Consider the following 25605-nt stretch of genomic DNA (forward strand, 5'->3'; position numbering starts at 1 on the left):
ACTCACCGATCCCGATCGACTGCAGACTTAGGAGGCATGATGGGAGGTGCTTGGTACCAAGCAATAGGTAGTTGAAGCAGGAGGACTGCAAAAGCAATGTATTTTAAAATCTAAAAAATAATTCAATAATCATGTATGTGATTTCCCTTGGATCAGTTCGGCTTTTGTGATACTTGTACAGTTGTCCTTTGTTAAAATCTGAGAAAAAACTGGATGTCATGACAATTTCATTCATTTGTTTATCCACTCAACTGTCTTTTGCTGACCTTCTATTACAAACTAGGCTCCATGTGAACAGAGGAGACGGGGAGCGAGGGAGAGACAAGGAAGCCAGTAATCCCAGTGCAGGGTGATAAGAGCCACGCAGGATGGTACAGGGGAGCGTCGGGGAAGATGGAGAGGAAGAATGAAGCCGAGGCAACTTCCCGAGACAGGTGCTCCCAGAAGGAGAGCTGGTGCTGTCTCGTAACTTCTACGGGACCCTGACTTGGGGTGATTGAATTCCAGGTATCTTTATGAAACTCAGGATAAAAAATTAAAATAAAACAACAACTTGGAGAGGTGGTTAAGATGGAGAGACGAGCTTTCATTATTCATGTAAAGGTTTCAAATATAGCTCTTCTCGAGATACGAGCAATCCTTCCTGGCTTCCTTAAAGCACAATCTGGATGCGTGGCCAAGAAACAGTTTCCTTCCGTCACTGAGACAGACTGTCGCACGTGATAACACAATGCACCCCACCCCCATGTGCCGAAAGTCAGAGCTCAGACTCACACAGCCCGGCCCCTGCCCATGACACTGATAACTTGAGAATTACTAGGAGAGGAGCCTGGCATGTGCAGGAGCCACCGAAGAGGAACTGTCCCAGAAGAGAGGTGCTAACTAGGTGAAGACGTACGACTCTGAGCACCACTTCCTAATTCTAATGGAGGGAGAGTCTGGCATGGAGCCAGGAAACAGAAAAGGCATGAAAGGAAGAACTAATCTGGAGCTGGCAAAGTGAGTGTTTTCTGGCTTATTTAAACACATAGCTATAGAATTCAAACAGGGACGAGGGATCTGACTACCAGATGTAGCTGCTGAATGAGGCAGGACGTCAACAATGGAATCAGTGATGCCCACGCGGAAAAGGAGACATTTTGACAGCAGGGAGGCCGTTGAAGTAGCGATGCTTGGTGGACTGGGCGGGTTCACCTTTCGCTCAAGATTTTATTTCCATTTAAATCTCTGGGAGGCAGAGGTGGAGGTTACTGGCTTGACCCCATGTTAAAGAAAAACCACAGTCCAGCCCTTTAAAGACAACTAGGGAAACAAGTCAAATAGACAGCAAATAGGCAGATGTAAGGACCTTCACCGAACACAGATGTATCGAGCGCCTGTGACGAGGCAGAGGCACTGTGCTGGAGCCCAGAGATGCGAGGAGCATGACTGACAGATTCCCTGTTCTTGGGGGACATCCATTCTAATTGCCATTTAACGTGCCAGGTGCATGGAGCGCAAGGGAGGTCACAAAGTAGCTGTGTTACAGCGGGAAGCTCAGAGAAAACCTGGCCTCTCAGCAGCTTGCTTGCTCCAGGACCTTAGGCACACCTCTGAAGCTCTCCCTTTCCCATCCATTGGTGGTACCTTCTGGGGTCACGCTGAAGAGTCACTGAGCCAGTGTTAGGTGGCAACAAGGCCCTGGAGAGGGGAGGAGAAGGGCTTGGAGCTTTTGATGCTGTCGGCCAACTGGGGTGTAGACCCGTGTGTGTGGTAGCTCTCGGGGGATATGGTTGCCCATGGATACAAATGTGGGAACTAGAAAGACAGGCAAAGCCGGCGGGGAAACTTAGAGGCAGAGAGAGCACGTGTGCGTCCATCGCCAGCATCGTTTCGCTCCTCCCTCAATGTGATTTCATGATTCATGCTTCTCTGGCTGTGATGTCATGTGGTCTGTGATTTATCGCACTGCATTCCAGGGATGGCGGAGGGAGCCGTGTCCAATGTTAGAAAGCCGGGGAAAGCCTCCTCGGTGGAATTTTAACTCTTTCTGTAAACAGTGACCTAGTGTGAGGAAGGCTCTGTCTGGCCAGGCGTCACAGCCCCTGTATCTCTTCTTTCTCTTCACCCCCTTCTCCCGCGCTCAGGCAAACTGTCTCGCCTTTATCTCACATGTGGACTTTGCAAATAAGCGTGGGTGATTTGTGTGCTCAGCTAACTGGGGAGACCGTGTGTCCGCAAAGCCAAGCACCCCAGCCAAGTCAGGAGCCCCTGCAGGAGGGAGCTGCCTCCTCCTCTCGCGCTGTGAAACGTTATCCCAGCAGGAGGGATGGAGTCCAGGCAAGGCCAACAGACCAGCCAGGGAGCCCCTTCTTTCCCTCCCAGCTCCAGCTCCAGCTGTATGTTTTCCCCCTTGAGCAGTAGGTCAGGTTCTCTCTCTTCTTTGTGTAAACCGAGCAAACTTTTGACTGCGGGAACTGCCCACTGGTTGGTTAGGGCTTTTCCCTCCTTCCCTTCACCTACTATCAAGGAGGCTGAATTTATAGGTGGGCAGCACCTCACAGAGGAATAGAAACCGCCCTTCTCATTGCTCAGGTGCCAACAAAAGAGCTAACCTTCCCCCCGGGAGCCCACAAGTGAGGGGTGAATTCCAGCTAGCGAGCCCCTTGGTGGGTGGTACTTGGGGATGGGAAAGGAAGGGTGAGTGGAAGAGTCATATGAGGGCGGATGGAGGGAGGGGGACAGGCAAGGCATAAAATGTCCTGCCACGTTTTGACTGAGAAGAACTAACCAAGGTCAGGGGTCAGCAGACTTTTTCTGTAAAGGGCCAGATAGTAAATAATTTGTTCTCTTTGTGGGCCATCCGGTCTCTGTCGTGACCATTCTGAGGTTGTAGGGCAAAACCGGCCACAGACAATTGGTAAACTAATGGGCGTGTCTGTGGCCCCAATAAAAGATGGTTCACAACAAGAGGCGGCAGCCGAGACTGGCCCGTGGGCTACAGTCTTCTGACCCTTGATCTGCAAGAAGACCCCTCCCATGTTTCTGTTTAGCCAGCTACATCCGGGAAGGGAGGCCAGTCTGCCTCCGTTATGTGGTTCTGCTTTCTCCACCGTGTTTCTTACCAACCCCGGGTGCTGAGCTTGGACAGGGAGAGCTCCTAAATGAAAGCCAGAGGGCTGGTGACTTCAGGGTTCAGGATTCTGTTGATAAATTCCCCGCCCTGTGCAGGCACAGGACAGGTAGCGATTGTAGGCGTGAAACTCAGCCAGGAGCAGTGTTAGGACCTTCCTTAAGCAGTTTGGTTTAGAAATGATAGAATTCTCCTATTTTCCACCTCTTCTCCTGTTTCCAGGTCTCTTATGATCTGAATGTTGACATTCTGACTTCATCTTCTGTATTCCTTGGCTTTCCTGTGGTATCTTCTATCCGTTTATATATTCCTCTTTATATTTCAGGGAGAGTCTAATATTCTAGTTCATGGGTTCATTCCTTGTTCCACCATTTCCCCTTCCATTGTACTCCTTAACCCAGCCTGAGAGCAGGTTCCGTGTCAAGGGCTGGACTGCTTGGGTTCAAATCCCAGCTCTGCAGGTAATTGTAGGCCAGTTACTTAACCAGTCTGTGCCTCTACTTCCTCATCTGTAAAGTGGGCTTGGTAATAGTACCCAGCTCACGTTGCTGTAAGAAGTAATTAAGTAACGTGTGTAGAACACTTAGCACAACAGGCTAACAACCCATGGAGTTTCTAGTGCTAAAACGTCCTTATTTTTCTTCACAATTTTTTCACAATATTTCATATTGATAATCCCTTCCTTTATTTCTCCGCTTGTACTTTTCATGATCGTTTAAATCCTAGCCCTCGTAATACTTCTGTGTCAGGTGGTATTTGTTGTGCAAATACTGGTTTTCGGCATCAGAACTCCTCAGGGGTCTAGCTGTGGACGGATGAGCTCACAGGGCCCCCAGGAATAGCAGCTACTGTGCGGTCTCCAGTGCTGTGCTCTGGGGAAGGGTCAGAGGCCTGCCCTGGTGAGTTTAAGGAGGGACGTCATGAGCTCCTGGGGGGAGCCCAGGTCACCCCAGGACCACCGTCTGTCATTCCACCGGCAACCTCTCTGGTTCGGTTGAACGTTAAACCCTTCGAGTGACTCTGCATTGGGAGGAGGCCGTCTCCAAGGTGGTTTCCCACCAGCCTAGGGGCCTGGGGGCGCTGGGGAGAGAGAGAGCCTGAGAGCAGCTGTGCAGACTTAATGCCACTGCCCTCCAGGGTCTCTCCTGCCCAGATATTTGCGCTGTCTGCACACCCCCGAGATCTCAGACAATAGACACCAGTGCTGAGCCCTTGCAGCCAATTTCTGTGGAGGAGGAATGGTCAAGGATTGCCCTCAGGCTCCTGGGAGATGGGGGTCGGGGCAGGGAGACCAGAGCAGAATTTCCAGAACTTTCCTCCAACCTCTTCTCCAGCCACCTACCTCCTCCCACATTCACACTGAGGGAAGGCAAGCTTCCGCCACCCCAGGGATGACCTGACGCTTTGTGCAGCCATTCTCATTCTCACTGCCTAGAATCCATCTCTTCCTGTTGCTTCTATGGTTTCTCAAGGGCTGATTTTGGTGGCAGGAGCCTGCACACTATGCTAGTTCCGTATCTTAGGAAGAACCTGAAAATAGAATCGTAAAGTCCAAGGAAACTGAGATGCTGTCTGGCTTCCTGTTCTGGGTGTGGATCTCCCACGATGGCCCCATTAAGGTGTCATCTGGGCTCGGCTTCAAGGGCTCCACAACCGCAAACAATGAAGGCATGGGCCTGTTCATTTTTAGTAACTTTTACCTGAAATATAACATACATACAGAAAAGTGCTCAAGTCCTAAGTGCATAGCTCGATAAACTTCCACAAAAAGAATACATCTGGATAATCCAAATTTTAAAACTTTACAAGCAGGCTTGTTAATTTTAATATCACTGTTAGGAAAGTCTCCTTTATTTTAGCCAAGAGTTCCCTTCCTGTAATTTCCACCAATAGTTTCAGCTCTGCAGTGTTATACAAAAGAAGTGCAATGTTTTCTTACCATTAGCATTTAAAGTTAAATATTTGTCTTTCCATAAAACTTCTTCCCCCATCGCCCCCCGCCAAGTTACACAGTCTTACTTCTTTCAACTAATTTTGCTGTAACAAGATGGTACTGCAGTGATGATGTAAGGAGATATACAGTGTTGAAGGACTCACTCATTTAGGCAAAGAGATGTTTGGAGAACAGATGTTTGGGGACTGGAAGTGACTATCTGGTCTAGACAGTGTCGGTATAAGGAGGAAAACAGAAGCAGGACTGTGTCTGCCAGTGCAAGGAATAGAGTGGCTTTCTGCCTGGTCACACCGGGAAGTTTGGTGGCTCTGGGGCTCCCAAGTGGGTGGGCGTGGGGTGGAGAGATGAACCAGCTGCTGTGCAGGCCAGTGTTTCTGGAGGTCTGACACAAGGCAGCTGCAGCCCAAGAAACCAGGGAGGTGTCATCGGAACCGACGGCGGGGAGACGACAGCTCAACTGAGGTGGAGCCTGGAGAGAGTTCAGGCGGCTTCCAAGGCTCGGCGGCCACTCATCTGGGAGCTAAACATAGAAGCAAGCTCACTCCAGATTCTCACCGTACAGCCCGGCAGAGGGAATAAAGCATTGGGGGTTGAGGGGGGTGACACGGGAGATTTCCAGACTGAAGTAAGCGAGGAATTAATTCTCAATGTCAAGATACAGTCTATAAACGCCTCTCTGGAAAACAGGAAGCCTGACTCTGAGCCCTCCTTCAACAACTGGGGCCCCTCAGTCCGACCCCGGAGCCACGAGAAGGGACTGGGCCTTGTGCGTGTGCAAAGGAAAACTGTGATGCTTAGGAGCACTGGATACATGTGCTTTTCCAGTTTGTGCCACTGTCCACAGGCCCATCCTTCCAGCCTCTCTTTGTGTGGGCTTGGAAAGGAGAGCATGAAGTTCTCTCAGCCACGAGAGCCTTAGGAAGGTCGGGGCCACACCTTCTTTTTCTGTTGTTCTTCCTCCTCTTCTTTTATTTTTTTAAAAATACGGAGTCAATTTAATAAAAGGAATGGGAAAGGTGGAAAATGAGCCCTCTAGCTTGTGTGGTCCCAGTTACCCATTGTATCTATGCTTACATGTATGTAGGTATTTGCTATGTTCCTTTTTATACCCTTCTTCTTAAATTTCACTCTTGCTCTTTCTGTGTGCAGAGAATGACGGAATATAAAAGTGGTGTGGGCTTCTCTGGTGGCAGAGTGGTTGAGAGTCCGCCTGCCGATGCAGGGGACGCGGGTTCGTGCCCCGGTCCGGGAGGATCCCACATGCCACGGAGCGGCTGGGCCCGTGAGCCATTGCCGCTGAGCCTGCGTGTCCGGAGCCTGTGCTCCGCAGCGGGAGAGGCCACAACAGTGAGAGGCCCGCGTACCGCAAAAAAAAGAAAAGTGGTGTGATTAGTCTCTGCCACGTACAGAAACTGCCCCTGTGTTTGCCACGAGGGTATGTGTTTAAAGCATCTCCTGTGTGTAGACTTCTGGCCTTTGGCCTCCTGAGTTGTAGCCACTTTTGCTCAGAAGGAGCTCATCCATTTCCGGTTGCCACATGCTTGTTACGTGGCTGTTTTTCCCTGGAATTCCACAGCCAGACCATACGATACCAAAACACTTTGGCTATGGCTCACCTAAAAGACTGCCAGAAAAAAAATTGCTGGTTAAGAAAAGCTAGGATTTTTCGACTTACTGCAATAAGGGGGAATTTGACCTTGACAGAATCTAGAAGCGTCTCAGAAGGGAGAAGTTGGGGGAAGGTTACTTAGGGTTTAGGGCTTGCACTGACTGAGTGGCTTTAAGGTGGGTTTTGCCAGGCAGGGAACTAGTTGGGATGAGATGGAATTTTAATGCACAATAGCTGTGGATTGGTAGGCACAGAGATGTGAGGGTCTAAAAGTGCGATTTGATGAGGAAACTGTTAGTCTTGGTAAGTTAGCTATTTTATTTATGTATTTAAAGTATAGTTCATTTACAATATTGTATTAGTTTCACATGTTTTTTATAGATTATACTCCATTTAAAGTTATTATAAAATGTTGGCTGTTTTCCCTGTGCATGGTCATCTCCACGTAGATGCAGAGAGAGCATCTGACAAAATTCAACACCCATTCATAATGAAAACTCTCAACAAAGTTGGGATAGAGGGAACATACCTCAACATAACAAACGCCATTTATGACAAACCACAGCTAACATCACACTCAATGGTGAAAAGCTGAACGCTTTTCCTTTAAAATCAGGAACAAGACAAATGGGGATGCCCGCTCTCCCCATTTCTATTTCATAGAGTATTGGAAGTCCTAGCCACAGCAACCGTACAAGTAAAAGAAATAAACTGCATCCAGATTGGAAGGGAGGAAGTAAAACTGTCACTATTTACAGATGACATGATACTATATAGAGAAAATCCTTGGGACATCCCTGGTGGCTCAGTGGTTAAGAATCTGCCTGTCAATGCAGGGGACACGGGTTCAAGCCCTGGTCTGGGAAGATGCCAGATGCCACGGAGCAACTAAGCCCGTGCGCCACAACTACTGAGCCTGTGCTTTAGAGCCCGTGAGCCACAACTACTGAAGTCCGTGCGCCTACAGCCCGTGCTCCGCAATGAAGAGAAGGCACTGCAATGAGAAGCCCGCGCACCATAAAGAAGAGTAACCCCTGCTCGCTATAGCTAGAGAAAGCCTGCGTGCAGCAAAAAAGACCCAACGCAGCCCAAAATAAATAAATTTATTTTTTTTTTAAAAAAGAAAACTCTTAAATCTCCACCAAAAAAAACTACTAGAACTAATCAATGAATTCAGTAAAGTTTCAGGATACAGGTTTAATATGAGTTAGCTATTTTAGTAGTTCCACAGTCTAATTTTCCAGGAGCAAGTATTTATTGGTCGTTTAACTATTTTTGCCTGGTCCCAGCATTGTTCAGCTCAAAACCAGGAAATTATGCTTTATCCCAGAATTGTTTAGCACGGTAATAGAAGAATATGTTAGTTTTGGTTCTGTTGGGTTTGCAGATTTTGCTTATATTACAATTTAAACATGCAGAGAAAATACAGTTTCAATATTTTGCCTATAACTGATCTGCTCTTCTGGGTGAGCCAACTAATTGGGGAAGTAACAACAAAGTCAGTGATGTAGTCATTTAATAGTTGTTTAATACCCCTTAGCTAATACTCAGAGTCTTGGTACGAATGCCCATTTTCTCCCCAATTTTTCACACTTCCACTCTTCTCCCCAGCTCCTCTCTAGGATTGCGCCTGGGTGTATAAAGGAAGGGATGTGACTTGTGTGTCTTCTCAGTGGAGGGAAAAGGGGCCCTTCAGGGTCTGCTGGCTCCTGGGGTCTCTAGAAGAATGGCCTTTGGCCACCTGCTTGCTATCTACCATGTTGGCTCTTATGACTGAGGCTGATGCGCAGGATGACGCTTACTCTGGTCCCCTCACTTGGTTCAGGCCTGGTGGGTCTCTCTGGGTGACTTGATCTCCTCTCAGCATTACCCGTTTGCAACGCTTAGAACTCTGATTGCTCATTCTTTTCCCAGGGTAGGTGGTCTGTACCCTGCGTGTTAGTCCATTCTGGCTGTATTACAAAATACCACAGACTGGGTGGCGTATAAACAGCAGAAGTTTATTTCTCACGGTTCTGGAGGCCAGAAGCCTAAGGTCATCATCAGGATGGTTGGGTTCTGGGGAAGGTCCTCTTCTGAGTTGCAGACTGCCTCCTTCTTGCTGTGTCTTCACAAGGTGGAAGGGGTGAGGGGTCTCTGCAGGGTCTCTTTTATAAGGAACTAATCCCATTTATGGTGGTTCCACCATCATGACCTAAGCACCTCCCAGAGACCCATCACATCGGGCATTGGGAGTTCAACATATGAATTTTAGGGAGACACAAACATTCAGACCAAAGTACTCTCTCATAGGGCCCCCCGATTAGGCCCACTGGCTTCAGTCTAAGCTTCTCTACTGTGGAAGTAAACGAAGACCAACCTAATGAGAAAAGCAAAGCCTATTTATTTTGAGCTTGCTGTAGCAAAGGGAGTCAGCCACCATCACTTGCATTTTGGTAGACCCAAAGGCAGGCAGAGGAGGGAGAAGACTTTAGAGTGGGGAAAAGGGGAAGGCAGGGAAGGTGTGCCCTGATTGGAGGCTGTTGGCCTGGGGAAGCTGTAGACAGGCTACCTAGAGGCAGGGCATCCTATGTGATGGATTGGGCTGTGGGTGCATTTGATTTTTTCTGATTGGTCCTAAGATGGAAGTGGGGACAAAGATTAGGAAAGATGTCAGTTATTAATCAAGTCCTGGCCATTTGGGGCTGATTATTACAGAAGTTATTGTTTAGCTTCCTGGATTCTCACTAGGGATAGCAATCTGGCTTCCTACAAAGCTGACTTAGAGTGGGCTGCCTGCCTATGCTGATTACTGTAGATAAGGAGTTGGCTTTCTGGGCAGATGGTTACAGATTGTAGGTCAGGGATCTATTTTTAAACATGGCCTAGCTATTTCCTGTTTGTATATTCCATCTCTCACTACCATATAGGGTCTGACCTAATCTCCTAGAAGTGCAGATTAGACCCTGTCTCCAGCTGCACCCTATCCTCCTAACCATGCTGGGCTCCTCTGTGCTGTCTCAGTGCCTCCTGACGTTTGCATCAACTCCTTTTGGATATTCCTAAATCAATCCCTCCCCCAACTCTCTTCATCCTCTCATCATCTCCTGGGACAGGAAGGGCAGGGCTGATCTGCCTTTGCCTGTGGCATCTCCTCTTCTCCTGGAGCAGCCAGCAAGTTGTATCTCCAGGGGAGTAACTTTTCTACCTGCAGGAGAACACCAAGATTCTGGGCGCTTCTCCTCGGTGCTTAGCAGGTCAAAGAAGGAGATAAAGGAATTCCAATGGGTCTCAGAAAAAAGTCTCTTTGCAAGACTATTGTCTTACTTCAAAAAAGTTTTTTTTTTTTTTGAATATCAAAAGCTGAATATCAACTCTTTCTTTCTCTTTGCATACTCTGTGTAACACCCACAGACCTCTGGACAGATGACCCTGGAACCAATTAGGAGGAAGGGCCTATACTTGCAAACCCAAAGAGAAAATTACATTAATACTTTTTCAAATTATGGCTCTCATTATAGAAGATACTCTTCATTGTGTTTGAATAGAATTCTTTTGTCCTGCTTTTCTTCAGCTGGCTTTCTTTAGGGGAACAGAGGTTAATGGGGAGAAATGAAGCTATTTCTTGTGCCCTGTTTAGAAATGATCTCTTCCTCTTCATTTTAAGTGCCGGAGTATAAAGTCTCTTTTATCCTCTCAGTACAGGGCTCCATCTTCTCAAAAGGGTCTCCACTGGCTTTCCTATTTCTTCACCATAATTTGAGCTCCCCACCCCCTCTTGCTTGAATCTTAATGGAAAATAGATCCGCAGCCCATCACTTTTAAGGATGTCGTTCATAGGGCTCCTCACCTACCTCCTCCTTTACTGCAAACTCTCCTTAAAGTTTGTGCGTGCATGTGTGCGTGTAATAATAGGCCCTCTATCCCTTCCTCATCTTGATCGCTCTTACAGACTGTGTGTAATAATAATTTTATATCTGACTTTGGCTGTTACTTCATTCCCTCTAGTTCTAACCCATTATTTTACATTTTCAGAGGCTCATTATGACTCATTGGGCAGCCGAAGAAACATAATGAGTCCAAGATGATTGCACATGGCGGTGCTCCACAAATAGATATTAAACAGCTCATGAAATCTATAAATGTCCTTACTATCCTGGGTGCATTATAAAGCTATGAATCAATAATTCAGCCAAGTTTTTTTTATCCTCTCTTTAAAATCTGGCTTTCTGGATGTTCTTCCTCCTGGAAATGGAAGCTATGTACATATTGGGAAAAGAAAGCTAGAGGAAGGGAAGAAGAGAAAGAAAGATGATGAAGACGCATACAAAGAAAAAAAAGAAGAAAACATAAATTATTTTAATAGTTTAAGCCCTCAAAGCTTCTTGACCGCTGTCCACGCAAGGAATAAATAATAGTAGGCAGGACACAGGCACTCAAAAAGTATTTGTTGAATGAGCAAATAAGTTTTATGACTGTTTTCCATTGAGTTTACACATTGGTTTTGACAATTACCTTTGCTGAATATTATTCTGTGCCTGGAGTAGGACATGCATCCATTCATTAATTGTGAAATATGAGGAAGGAAGTGGTATTATCCCCATCGGCTGGGTAACAAAACCAGAGGCCACTGATGGAAGAGCGATATTCAAGCTGAATGTTTGATAAAAGCTAATAATCAGAGGGAATTCATTGGGGCATTGAAAAAAATGAAGAGTGACTTGAATTTGGACCCCCTTGAGGATTTCCTTTATTGACAAATGATTCCATCATCTACCAACTCGCCAAACCCCAAACCCTGGGCATCATTCTAGACTCACCACCGTACACATTCCTCACCAAATTCTCTCTATTCCTCAACAGTTCTCGTATATGCCCCTTCCTGCCTCACCACCAAGGACAAATTCCAAATTGTCATGAATTCTTGCCTTAGTCGTTGAATGAACCTGCCAACCAATCTTCCTGCTTCCAGTCCTGCTTTCTTCCACACTGCTCACCAGAGTAGTCTTCTGAGATCCGAACCTGATCATGTTATCTTTTGCTTAAAAATCTTTCAGTGATTTCCCGTTGTCTCCAGGATAGATTCCAAACTCATTAACTGAACGTACAGAGTCCTTCATGATCTCGCCCATCCCTCCCCCCTCCAGCCTCATCATTTACCATCTCCTCTCCTTACCAGTTCCTCCCTGCGGTAATCTCGAACATTATACCTTCCACAGGACACTCTCACGTCTCCGAACACCCGCACTTGCTCTCTGAAATGATCTCTCCCTTCTCGTCATTGCCTTAGTTGGAAGTTCCTTACCTGCAAGATATCTTTCAAGCCTTAGCTTTGTTTACCTCTGGGACACTTTACTGTTCTCCTGTCCTGCCCCTTCCTCCTTGTCATCTCTCTATTCCCCTGACTACCTCTGATGTACACACATCTCAAAAGTGGGCTTCATGTCTGTCAGCCAGTGTCCCGGCAGGAAACAGATGACGCCCTCTGATCGGTCTAGACTAAAGGAGAGTTTATTTACAGGGGACTAATTATGAACTTGTGGGTGGAGTTCAGTGGAACCACAGGACTGGTGTAGAAATCTGGGGCTCGCAGCAGCAGAGCTGTCACCGGGGGGAAGATGAGTAGAGAGTAGGTCAGTGGAGGAAGAGCAGTGACTTTCTATTCAGCTATCCTCCCAGGGAGGGAAATAAACACCCCTGAACTCCCTTCCTCTCCATCTGATCTCCTGGAGAGCTCCCCCATTGATGGAAGCCAATGAGAGCCTTGTTGCTGTGGTGCATGTAGGCCAGCCTCTCAGGGAAGAGAAAAAAGGTGCTATAGAGGAAGAAAGACTTTTCTTCTACCCTCTTAAGTTCTGTGACTGGGTCTGAGAATTAAACCGACAAAAGACAGATTAAGAGGAGAAAAGCAACACATTTTATTTGATGTTAATATGGTTACATGACACAGAAGCCTTCATAGAAAAGAAGATCCAAAGAAGTAGACAGGCCTGAGAGCTTACATACCATTTCCACAAAGAACGATAAATTGTAGAGATGTGACAAGACAAAGGAGAAAGGGGTTTGGGCTTGGAGCAGTAAATTATGGGAAGGTGACTTAGGAAACATATGGGGGAAACTAATGGAAGATAAAGGCTATTTTAGTAAGTTTGTTTTACAGCTTCATCTCAGGGTCACCTCCCCATCTTGGCTGTAGGAATATTCTCCTCTTTCTGGTACAGGGAGGGTACCCTTCTCATGGAAAATTTGTGTCCTGCTTTCAAGCACAAAGCAGGAGGTAGGAGAGCCCTTCCTGCATCTGCTGTTTCCCAAGTGCTTTCAGTTCAAAACAATGCCAAAGTGACATATTTTGCGGTGGCAGGCTCTGGTCTTCTTCGGTGGATCAGAAGGCACACAGTGCCTTGCTTCTGTGTCCCACAGCTTCCCATGCACACCCCTGGGAGCCCGCGCCTCTGGCTGAGTTCCAGTTAACTGCTTAACTCTCTAGGGAATCTGTCTGCTACTTGTTAGGGGGGTGGGACTTCCATCTTTTTATCCCAATGCCTACCGTAATGACCAGCCTGTAATATGTACTCAGTAAGTGTTCTCCGAAATGAAGTAACATTTTGAGTGTATACCGGGCCAGAATTGTTAGAAACCTTAGAGATAATTTTAATAAGAAGCAAATTCAGAGCCAGATCCCAGCCTGATCAGAATCCCTCCTGATTCCCAGCCTTCGTCTCCTACTTAATTTTAACCGCAGTCTCAGGTTATTCATTGGAAGGAGAATTCACACGAGTTTCCCATAAATCCAAGAGTCTTCTATTTTGGCAACAAGAGAGAGACAGCGAGAAGGGTTGGATCCGCCTGCTTTGAGCCCTTTGCCAAAAGCAATCTCTGAGCTCTCTGGATAAGCAACACTTTCAAACCTAGCAAAGTGCCAGGAGCTGAAGTCATGAAAGGAATCACGGGGCTCGGGAATCACACAGTTACACAAACTACCTCTGGTGGTTGGTGGTGAGGTAGCTTCGCTTTAACATCCTATTAGCACATGATCTTTAGTTTCCAAAGCCCTTCTTGGTTCCAAACCTGCAGGTGGTGATGGTGGGTGGGAAGAGGTTGAGTAAGATGTTTCCGAGTTGGGAGGCAAAGCTGTTGGTGCCTCCTCGCTGGATGACTCAGCGACGGGCTGCTGCTGTGTTCTTCCCAGGAAAAGCCAGCATTACCGTGGAAGTGATTGCATGCCAGGAGCAGAAGAGCGGAGCGTTCGTCAGACCCGATTGGCATCATCTGTTTATTTATCTGCCCTCCGGGAACTGTGTGCACTTTGGGGGCAGAGGTCACGTCTTTGTCTAGCCAAGTATCTAATGCGTAGTCGGCGCCCCCAGCCCCCCCTCAAAAGGATGAGGAAAGTTTATTGGATCTGAGGATGTGGATTTAGTGTTAAGGGGCTAGATCCTAAGACCTGGCATTCTTCTTAGCACTCATCTGTCCCCTCGCCTGTCTAACAGAAGTGGTTCTATCACTGTCACCTGGCTGATGTGATGATCCAGGAAGATCATGTGCTTGGAACTCCATGTGACATGAACTGTAAAGGTCAGATATAGCTAAGTTGTCCAAAAGCCGTCAGCTAGTGGTATGACTTTGAACAAGTTAAACCACCTATATGAACTTCGGTATTAAAATAAGAAGACTGGAAACTATGACTTATGAGGTCCTTTTCGTCTTTGAAATTCTTTTAAACTTCCCTGCTGTCAAACACCTCAACTGTCTTTTTTGGCAAGGCAGAAGCCATTCCACGAAGCTCCCACTGAAAAGGATAAAGGGAGAAATTGGCGGAGTTATGATGATAGCCAGTTTTGCTACTGCCAAAAGAAGAACAGCAGAGAATTTTTTAGTTTCTCAGAGGACATGCAGTGTCTGAAAGTCATCTTCCTTCTTGTATTTTCCAAAAAGAAAAAGAAAAGTGGAAGAGCCATCACATTCTATGCATAACTTTTCTACTTACAGATAGAATTTTTAATGCATTTTTTTTTCTTTTCTGGAGGTGTAAGGGAGAATTCCCATAGCTGGAGGCATGTGTAAGTCAGGGGACTGTGGGAGAATGCAAGTGTGATTGTGGGGCTACACTTAATTCATTAAAATGTGTGGTTTACGAAAATGGTTTTGCCAAAAATGAGCTTTGTGGGAGGGAGAAGGCAGCAGGGATATGGATGGGGGTTGGTGGGAGGGAGGAGTAAGATGTGCCAAGAGAGAAAAGAGTCTTATTTGTTGCTAAATGTTGAATCCCGCATAAGAATGTGTCGTGAGCCAGTTCCAGGAAATCCTAATGCAATTGGGGGGAGTGTAAATCTATTAGGCACACATATTATGTGTTGACATTATTATTGTCCTATTTTTATACTAACTGTGAATATCCTCCAACGACTTAAGAAAGCTTGAGGGACGTTCTTCTGAGTTAGCCTCCCTTCTCATTTTTTACCTTCTATCAAATCAAATGGCAGTAATATAAGGACATTGTGCTCTTTTTCCTTTCTGTCTATACTGTGAATTATTTCAGAAGCCAACTATATTCGTGAGGGTAACACTAGCAGCTGTAACAAATAAACCCAAACGTTAGTGACTTAACACAACAGGAGTCTGTTTCTCCTTTACAGAACAGTCCAATGCAGGTGTGTCTGGTGGGCACACAACTTTCTCAGTGAGATAACTCAAGAATTAAGGAGCCTGACATCTTGTGGCTTTGCTGTCTCCTAGGAACTTAGTATACAGCCATGGAAAGAAAAAATGAGGGTGGAGAAGCTACACCTTCTTCCTAATTGCTGTGGCTCAGAGTGACAAACGCTAGTTCTACATATATTCTATTGGCCCAGCCCAGATGCAAGAGGCTGCTGGAAATAGTCTCTGATGGGGTCGTTTTTGCCCAGCAGCAGCATTTCACTAGGGAAGGAGGAGCATGAATTTTGACAGCCATTGCTGTCCTGCCCACTTCATCACTCTCAGACTCTAAGAAAAATGGCAGCACTTCCTTGTCCGTTGAGTGTAACTTTTCCTCTGAAGTCCTTCAAAGCAGAGCCCTAATTCATCTCCTCTGTGAAATGCATGATTCTGAGGGAAGATCCCACACAAGCCCTACCAGCCTCACTACACATCTGCCTCCAGGCTTTCCCTTGATCCGCCTCCATCTCTGTTTGGAATCCACTTCCTTTCAGGTACCAGCGCCCAGCCCCACTGGTTTCTTCTTACAGTCTTTATGCCTTTGCTTGTTTTTACCCCAGGGGTCTCCTCTCTGAGAGATATTTCTTTGAAAAGCTTTGTCTCTATCAAAGGCATTCCAAGAATTGACAAACCAATGGGGAGATAACTTTTCTTTAAGAAACTCTTGACAGTCAGAGACCTCAAACATACCAAGGACATCCCTTAATGTGCCTGTACTTACCGGTCACCAAAGGGTTTCCCTTCCTCACTCATAAGGCAGAGGAAAACTATTCATAATAGCCTCAAACTGTAAACAAACTAAATGTCCATTAAATGGACAGTAGTGAATAAATATATTGCGATGTATTTGTAGAATGGAATACTATATAGCAACGAAAAGAAATGGACTCCTGTTATACACATATACATGAAAAACTTTCAAATATAATGTCAAGTAGCCAGACCTGAAAGAATATATATAGTGTATAATTCTATTCATATGTGGCCCAAATGAAAATAAAATGAGCCTATGGTGTTATAAGTCAAGAGTGGTTACCTTTGGAGAGAAGAGGAATGGCGGTAATTGATGGGAACCTGCCGGGAATTTCTCGGGTGCAGGTATTGTTCTGTTCATTGACCTGGGTGGTACTTACACAGGTGTGTTCATTTTGTGAAAGCTCATTGAGCTGTAAACTAATGATCTATGTGCTTTTCTGTGTGTATGCAATACTTCATTTGAAAGGTTTTCAAAGTCTATCGGAATAAAAGAAAAAAAACACCGGTCTTCTTCCAACTACCTGTTTCAACCCCCAAAGTAGGGCAAGGCACAGTAGCTGTATAGATGCTTAGATGAGATTGCAAAGCAGCTGGACAAAGAAACAGGACTTGGAAACGCCCACACATTCAGAGACCCAGATGGCCCGAGTATATTAAACATCAAAGGTCATCTGGGCTAGTGATCCAATGCACAGAAGGAGTAGCTTCTGAATACATCCAGAGGGGTTCATCTCAGAATTATCGGGTTGGGGGAACAGAATGAGGTCACGATGTCAGAAGAACCATAATGCAATTCTGTTCTTCTAGCAACGGTCCCACCTTGGTCTCCCTCTTTCCTGCCAGTCTCCACGGTTAAGTCTCACGGGAAGTGGTTTTACTCACAGGACACGTGGCTTTCCATACCGGATGGCTCAGACTTAGGTTTCCCTAGAGATGGGCTGGATTGATCGGATATATTTGGAACTCTATTGTTTTAATAATATGCGGTAGCTGAGAACTCTGTTCCAGAGCCCTGGAACTTCAATCTTCATAACATAAAGGGAATTTGACCTCCCCAATCAGAGCAGAAGAATAATTATTCCAGCTCTTTCGTATTTTTCTCGTCGAATCCCTGAACTCTTAGGACGTCTCTAATTGAGACTTCCTGAATTCATTTCCTCTTAAGTATTGCGCAGCAGCTGGAAAGATTATTGGTGCCGAGAATTTTCTCTGATGGAGACACAACTGCTCCTCTGTCGGAGTCCAGTGGAAGCTCACCTCAGTGCCATGTTTTCTTTAGCTTTGGCAGTTGAGAGAATGCCGACAGGAGGGCAAGCCGGGGAAGTTCCAAACGTGTCACCTTGAGCGTAACTTAGAAAAAGCATAGCCTTTGGAGTCAGACAGATCTAGGTTCAAATACAATGTCCAAACATCACCAGAGGCTTGACCATGACCAAATTACTTAATTTCACTTAGATTCAGTTTCTTCAATTATAAAATAGTGTTTATTTTAAAGAGATGCTGTATGTGAAACATAAAACAAGCTGTGTAAAGTTCCTAGTACACTGACTGACCGCAAGCAATAATGATGATTGATAATAACACTTAACTAGCACTTGTTATGTACCAGGCATTGTTACAATTGTCACAACAATCCTACGAGATAGGTCCTGTTAATAGCACGAATTTATAAAGGAGGAGGAAGCACAGGGAAGTGTATAACTCGCCCCAAATGGCAGAGCAAGGACGCCGACCGAGGCAGCCAGGCACACGGCCCATGTTTGCTCTTTTCCACACCAAACCGGTTTCTTGCCCCTAAAGTGCAGCAATAAAACATGGATTACTTGCTTAAAGAAATTCTTCTCTTCTCCCCTTTCTCACAAATCTTAATGGCATGTCTAATTTTTACAGTTAGAAAGAGAGAAATTAAGGACATCCCTACGTGTTTTCCCCCTGGATCTTGTTTTCACCTCTTCGGTGAAAAGTTGTAGAGAACAGGACTGCTTTGGTAAGCGCCGCCGCCATCCACAAGCACACGTTGAGCGCCTATGGCATGCCCAGCACTGTGCTGGCTGATGGGGAAACAGAGGGCTGAGTCAGACTCTTCCCTCCTTACCCCTCATGCTCCTCCCCATGGGAGCTCAGAGGAGCAAAGACCAGAGAATAAGGCCTCAGACTATGGATGGGCCGTCGCTCATGCAGCCCTCCCTCCTCAGCCCACTTCCAGAGAGGTCTGTGTGAATCCCTGACTGAACCCAGCGCCGCCTTATGCCAAGAGAGCCTTCCTTCTCCAGCCGGGATCGGCTGGTTTGCTCTCGAAACAGCAAGCACACTGTTTCTACCCCTAGACGCACTTGCCAGCAGGAGCTCATGGCCTTCCAGAAATTACTTTGCTTTTATATAGCACCTTTTCATTTTAACTGCCTTCCCTTTTTTTTTTTCCCCCATCAAACATTAATTAAAACACGATGGCAAGCGCAGAATTCACTCACCCTGGCAAGAAAGGAAAGAGAAAGGAGAAGAAAAGAAAAAAACACATTTCATTGTTTGCCACACCTGGAGTGGCCGAGTCCTCAAGAGTCTGGCTGAGGCTGGAATTCAAGACAGTCCCTCCTCCAATCCAAACACTCCTGCTGAGAGTGGCCATGCCTCACGGGGCCTCCCTCGGTCTGCGGGCTGTGGGGAAAGGCCAGGCCCTGAAGGGCATCCCGAGCACAACTTGAATAGCTGACTGCATACACAAGGCGCCTCCTGTCGCTGCCCACGGCCCCCTTCTCCCTCGTGCCACCTTGCTCCTTCCCAGGGAGCTTCTCCTTCTCTTGACAAACCTGAGAAGCATCCTTTCTAGGATTAGAACTTGAGTGAATACCCAGGTCCCAGTCCACCGGGAAGAGGCCATTAGGCCTTGACAGGTGAAAGGAAGCAGAAGATCTGGGATTTGGAGAGTTTGCCCTACGCCTCTCTTCCTGTTTCTCCCTCCCCTCTCCCGGCCCCCCCAAGCCCTGATATGAGTGGTGTGTCAGGACTTCGGAGCATTTGCCTGTAGTTGTTCTGGTCCAGTCTTGTGTTTTCACATGTTTCCAGGCTTGGGCCAAGACCAACAGTGGTCACAACAAGCCCAAACTCTCCTTCGTGACGTGCGGGAACTTTCCTGGGGGATGTGTCATGTTGAAACCAATGTTGATGTTTCTGCTCAACTAGATGCTCTTGGAGATTACACAAAGGGGAGGAAGGACAAGCTTGAGGAACTGGCGTTCTCCCAGTTTGCACCATTTTCTTCCCTGTTTGCGTGGCGTCCATGGCTGCCTGATCTGCGGAGCAGCAGGAGTTACTCCCAAGGCTCAAAGGGCCGGGAGGGAGGAGAGAGTTGACAGCCCCAGCGGGGGAGCGCGTGGGGTTTTTGTACAGCTTCCCTGAGCTACAGGATTGATTTTCTGCTGGAGTCCCCAGGTAGCAATGAACCTATAGTCCTCCTTCCAGGAATTATCAGACTCTGGGGAGACAATAAGAAAGGAACTGAAACTATTTTTGAAAAGTTTTCAGAAGTCTGTGAACGCCATATAAAGCCCCCATTAGCTTTCATTTTTGCTGGGCTAAAGGGACGGGGGAAACACGAGGTGATTATATGGTTGGAAGCTTTGGCCAAGGCCTGTGTTACTCTGAATTAAGACGTAGGAAGCAGAATTTCCCCCAGGGCCCTGGGGCTGACTTTGAGTTGAGATTTCACAGAAGACTCTGTAGAGTGGGAAAACAGTTGCCTATTATGCTTGTGCAGCAGAACGATAGACTCTTTCACTCTCAGAATCTTTATGGGATGATCTAGGAAGCCTGAACTTTAAAGAGATGAGAAACCATCTGAGCTGAGGGGAAACCGGGTTGATTCTGGGCCTTAGAACAAACATTGCCTCCTGTGCCTTGTCTTGTGTCTTACTTAGGTTAGATTCCCCAGAAGCGAACACTGAGTGATTCGTTTAAGGAATGTCCCCAGGAAAATCTGGTAGAAGGTTTGGGAAGTCAGCCCCAGAAAGGAAGCATGCTGGGTGAGTGTGCAACATGGCGCAAAGCCCCAGGGAGGGAAGTGGTGAGGGGTGACTGACACTCTCTCCAGCGTCTCCCCGTGGCCTCCACTGTGCTCCTGATTAGGGCCCAGGGAAGTATTTATATCCTCCTCCCATCCGTCATCCACTGGTTAAGGGCTGTCATCCCCAGAAGCATGCAGCTTCTCATTACTTTTTTTAAGCTGGCATAGTCGTTCCAGAACCCTGCGGGTAGCCCGCTGACAGAGAGACACAGGTGCTGCTTGACACACCTGGAGCTGGTGTGCAGGAGAATGAGAAGAGTTCCCCAGGGAACGTGGGCAAGCACTGACCACATCCGCTGTATCTCGTCTGGACCCAATAGCCTTAGGCTGGCAGGTCATCACAGAGTAGGTACAATCGTCTGTAAGAGAAGCTCTGCTGGAGCAATCCGTGGGGGATCAAGGACGGAAGGACCTAGGTGGTCACTGGTGATTCGTGAGTGCCCCAGACCCTGCCACTGATCCCAGGGTTGCCGTCAACCTGTGGTGCCCTGGGGGTGTGCCATCTGTCTCAGCTTGTTCTGGTTCCCATGCCCCTGCCTGACTGCATGGAGGTGGGGGTCATGGTGGTGATGGTGCATTAGCTGGAGGACAGCCACGGACATCTCTGTTTTCTCCTCTGTTACCCATGTCGGCAAAGAATGCATCAGGCACAGGCTAAAGAACCAGCATATCTTTCTAAACTTCCTGGCCGTCCCTCAGCCTGGAGCTCCTACAGCGGAGTAGGAACCGTCTGCCCACACCACCCAGAGGTGTGACGTGAGCTCACCATCATTAGCAGCGGAGCCCAGCACCGCCCAGAGACTTCCAAAGGCATGGCCCTCATCTCTTAACCGCAAGAAGGAGCTTCTCAAAGCCGGAAGCTCAGCCGTTGGCCTCTCAAGTGTGGCCTGCCTCGCGGTGGCCTGCCGGCCTGCGGAGAAACAGAAATCAGATACAAAGGCAGCTCTGGGGTCAGTTTTACCTCGTCCTGAAGCCTTGGGAGACGAGAACAGAGTCAGGGAACTGAGGCAATGACCCGAAGCAGAAAAACCCAGACTCCTGGTTTTGTGCAGGTGCGAATCCCGCTGGTTAAGCCACGCCACCGCGGGCCTCCAGATCCTCGTCAAGCCTCTGCCTCAGACTAAAAATAATCGCTCGTTCATAAACAAACGTAAATGTATTTTTAACCTGCCTCAGAAAGCCACCTTCCTGTTGGGTTTCAGGGCACTCTCGCCACGTCAACTGGCAGATCGCAAAAGCAACTGCTTGGAACTTTCCACCACAGACAGGCGATGGTGACCCCAGGTGACATCTGACTGCACTGCCAAAGTGACTTCGGGTTGAGAGATTAGACTCTCTAACTGCTTTGTGGTTTCAGAAGGCAAGGGGGGCCAGAACCTAAGAGAGTGGTGAGAGCCTAAAAATTCAGGGTGAATCGCCCCAGGAAGATCCACTCGTCTCGAGGGTCATTCGTGTGGCTTCCTGAGGAAAGCTTTCTCAGCGAGAGCACGATACCGTTGAAATGTTGGGCTGCGGAAACACAGGAAGCCCGTCCCTCAGCCGGGCAGCTCACTAGTGGCTGCTTCCAGATGGGGTGGCATTTCACCCCCCAGGGCAGGTAGAGAGCAAAGAGAAACTGGCCAGCTGACACCGATCTGGAAGAACGTGACATTATAAAAACCGTATTTTCTTTTAAAGGTGTGTACACGGCAGATGAGCCCTAAGTCACAGCTTGTATCTAATAAAATAACACTGTGTCCCTGCCAGGGTAGTCTTTTTCTAGCTCACTAATCAGACATTGGGCACCTCTTCCCGTTCCTTGGCACTCACCATCATTCCATGAAAGGAGGAGATGGGGTCAAATAGGAATTGCATTGAGGGGACATTGTATGCTTTTCTGTGTGGTCCACACCCCCCGGAAGCAAAGATAGGAATCATTAGGAAAAGTTGTGGATAAAGAAGCAGCGATATGTGCCCAAGGTCAGTGGCTGGGTAAGTGGCAGAGGCATTTGCTGGGCACCAAAGTTAAGGTCGTTTGACTCTTAGGTGCTGCTTTGGTGATGACCTAATGCTTCCTGTTCTTCTGTTGAAATGGTGGAAGCTAGTCCAATGGAACAAGGATGAAGCCCCCTCAGGAGAGCAGAGCCTGAACTCCCAACCCCAAGTCCATCCACAGCCTCCCACCTCTGCCATTGGAATGGTTTGGGAGGCTCCTTCACTTTGGCCTTCAGCCCCGGACAATGTAATTTCTCTGGGTGGAAAGAGGAATTCCTCTCACGGTGCCGACATCACCCCCTTTCTTCTCACCCCGAGGAGAGAGCAGAGAGGGGCAAAAGTGAGCCTGCCCAGGGACAGAGTTTTGAGACGTGAGGTAATGTTGGTTCCCTATCCACGGCAGGAACCAGAGGGAGCCTGGCCGGGGCCCTGAGGGAGAAGAGGGCCATCTTGGAGATTTTCTTTATGTTTGGCCTGGAGGAGTTCCAACCTTAAACTCAAATGAAAACTTTAGAAATGTTATATTACCAAAGTGTGCATGTGTGTATGTTTGGGGGGTAAAGATGGGGGTAGAGGGATTCGAGGGGAAGGAAGGTAGCCACAGTGCAGCTAAACTCAACACCTAAACCTCACCTGCAGCATTCAGACCCTTAGGACCCCCACCAAGAGGACGGAGCCTTACCCCAGTTCTCGGATTTTGTGTTTCAATCATACACCGGTCCAGAGATGTGACTGGTACACCTGGGTCCCCGTTGTCCACTTGACACTAACATGGTTGCTGACCTCCCTTAAATCTCCTCACCTCTCTGACCCTCAGCTTCTTCGGTCCTCAGCTAGAGGCCTGAAGCAGGCAGCAGGCACCTTTCCGTTCAAAGCGTGCGGCTCGGGCACGGTCAACGGCACGTGGTTTTAAAGCATCAGCCTCCTAGGCTTCCAAGATGGATTTGAAAAATGGGAAATGTTAAGTGGCTCAGTGCATTGCATTTTCTGTCTTTCTCAAAAGACCTTTCCTGTTTCAGACACTGCCTGTGTGTGCTGAGTATGTGTGTGTGAAAGCATATGTTTGCAAAACGGATGAAACATTTGCGTATAATAGCATTTTCACAGCAGTGAGTATAAACCGGGAGAAACTTATCTTCTGCACGTGATTAGGAGTGGCTTTTCGTGGGTGTCTGTGAAATGACAGATTGTGCAATTTTCAGAAAAAAAAAGTTTATAGGAAAAAGCCCTACACAGGCAATAATATTTTGACCTTGAGGGGAAAAAATATGCTCGTTTGTTTATAGAAAATAAACTCCCCTCCAAAGTTTACGTTCAAAAGAACCTTGGTTGGCTGCTCATAAATAAATTGAGAACAGAATTGTTGATTACTGAGTTTAATGTTCTCTTACTAAAGTGAAAATATTGTACGTAATTAGATTAAGAAGAGATTTCAGAAGACAGGGTGACGATTTGAGTAATCACAGAGTCAATGCAGGCACATTTTGATTTTATTAGCTAGCTATTAGAGCCGTCTTTGGCATTTATGTGTGACGCGAAGGGTAAGGATGTAGCTGTTGAGAGTCATTTGTGTCCGCTGTCTGGACTAATTGAGCGACAATAATAAAACGCTGTTTTTAGATAAACAATGGGTGGCGGAGCTCCATGGGTCCCTGCAGGGAGCGTGTTTATGCCGTTCAAAGGGCAACGGGCTGAGCTTGTAGGCCACAGTCATTTCACAGAGCAAAGTCAAGTCGTTTAAATCAACTAAATTGAAGGCAGTTTTGAAATGGAAATCAGTGATCCCAGTTTGGAACCGCTTCGGTGTCAGCGGGAAGATCCTCTTCCAAGTCTTGTGCAAAGGGAGGAGGCCCCTGAGTGACATGAGCAATACAGGGGAATCAAATGCCGCACGTCACGTGGGTTGTGTAGCGTGTGGACACCCAGTGGGCTGACATGGAAATATCATCGTCAACCCAGCTGCCCACTTCCACGCCCTCCCTCCTTTGCAGAAACTAGATGGACCCATGACAGATGGACAGTCTGAAGGTCCCACGAAGGATTTAAGTGGGTGACTGTCGCTGTCCCACCCAGCGGGAAGGCATTTCTCCTCAGGCATGAGCTTCACCTACTTTCTCTCCGCCCCTCAAATGTGCTCCTTCCTTCCTTCTCCCTCCACGCCCTTTAGACTACAGAATATCTAGGTGTGAACCTTTACTCTGGGTAGAGATTAAGATCTCTGGTTACAGACTAAGAGCAGAAAGGCACTCACAGGCTGGTCTTCTTAAAAGGTCACCTCTGGGCTTCCCTGGTGGCGCAGTGGTTGAGAGTCCGCCTGCCGATGCAGGGGACACGGGTTCGTGCCCCGGTCCGGGAAGATCCCACATGCCGCGGAGCGGCTGGGCCCGTGAGCCATGGCTGCTGAGCCTGCACGCCCGGAGCCTGTGCTCCGCAACGGGAGAGGCCACAACAGTGAGAGGCCCGCGTACAGTAAAAAGAAAAAAAAAAGGTCACCTCGTCTTAACGCAGGCTCACACAACCTCCAGGCTTTAGTAGACTCCCAGGGGTGTCTGGGAGAGTTTTAACACCTCTCTTTTCAGCCATCGGCCTTCCCCAAGCCAACTCAAATAACCACATGTTCCAGGGAGAAGCAGTGTGTTTGCCCGGTCAACACAGCTTCAGGATAGGTTTGCTACACCCCACAAGCTAAACCGCATCCATCCCCGTCCACCATTATAAAATTTTCTTGCCACCACCAAGTTTTAAGAAGTTGGGTAGAGTCCACTCACATTTTCATTCAACAACCCTTACTTGAGTACCTTCTGGACACCAGGTCCTGTGCTGGTTGCTGAGGAGACATCCTCTCATGAGACCAACCCATGGAAGCTGAGGTCTCGTGGGGAGATAGACATGGAGACAAGCACAGTACAATAGAATATTGCCCAGGTGGGGCACGTGCAGGAGGCCATGAGTGGCTTCCTCTGTGTCTTAGCTCATGCCGCTGCGACAAAACACCAAAGACTGAGTGGCTTAAACAGCAGACATTTATTTCTCAGAGTTCTAAAGGATGCAAATCCAAGAGAAAGGGCCGGGCAGATTCAGTTCTCAGTGACATCCAGCTCCTAGATTCTTCCCACTCATGTGACACAGAAAGGAAACTCTGGTGTCTCTTCCTCTTTATATAAAGGCACTAATCGCATCATGGGAGCTCCATCTTCATGACCTCATCTAAACCTAATCACCTCCCAAAGGTCCACCTCCAAATACCATCCCGTTGGGGGTTAGGGCTCCAGCATATGAACATGGGGGGACACACACATTCAGCCCACCACTCCCTGCCAGTGTACCTAGCTCCAGACCAGCCAGTTCTCTTTTAGGGCTTCTCCTTGGGCCACAGCCCTGACTTTCTAGTCATCTGTGTTTCCCACCCTCCACACCACCATTTCTGCCCACCTCTCTGATCCAAACCACTGGGACAGATTAAA

The 25605-nt window shown here is 47.5% G+C and overlaps 2 long non-coding RNA genes across 2 annotated transcripts in view; one reads left to right on the plus strand and one right to left on the minus strand.

The window, feature by feature from the left end:
- Window positions 1–25605, plus strand: part of LOC138842880 (uncharacterized) — a 248363-nt gene that overhangs the window by 153345 nt on the left and 69413 nt on the right. The gene's annotated exons all lie outside the window — the stretch shown is intronic.
- The window catches only part of LOC115866132 (uncharacterized), a 261222-nt gene that overhangs the window by 37148 nt on the left and 198469 nt on the right, over window positions 1–25605 (minus strand). The gene's annotated exons all lie outside the window — the stretch shown is intronic.

The sequence above is a fragment of the Globicephala melas genome, chromosome 11 (genome assembly GCF_963455315.2).
Source record: "Globicephala melas chromosome 11, mGloMel1.2, whole genome shotgun sequence".
NCBI lineage: Eukaryota > Metazoa > Chordata > Mammalia > Artiodactyla > Delphinidae > Globicephala > Globicephala melas.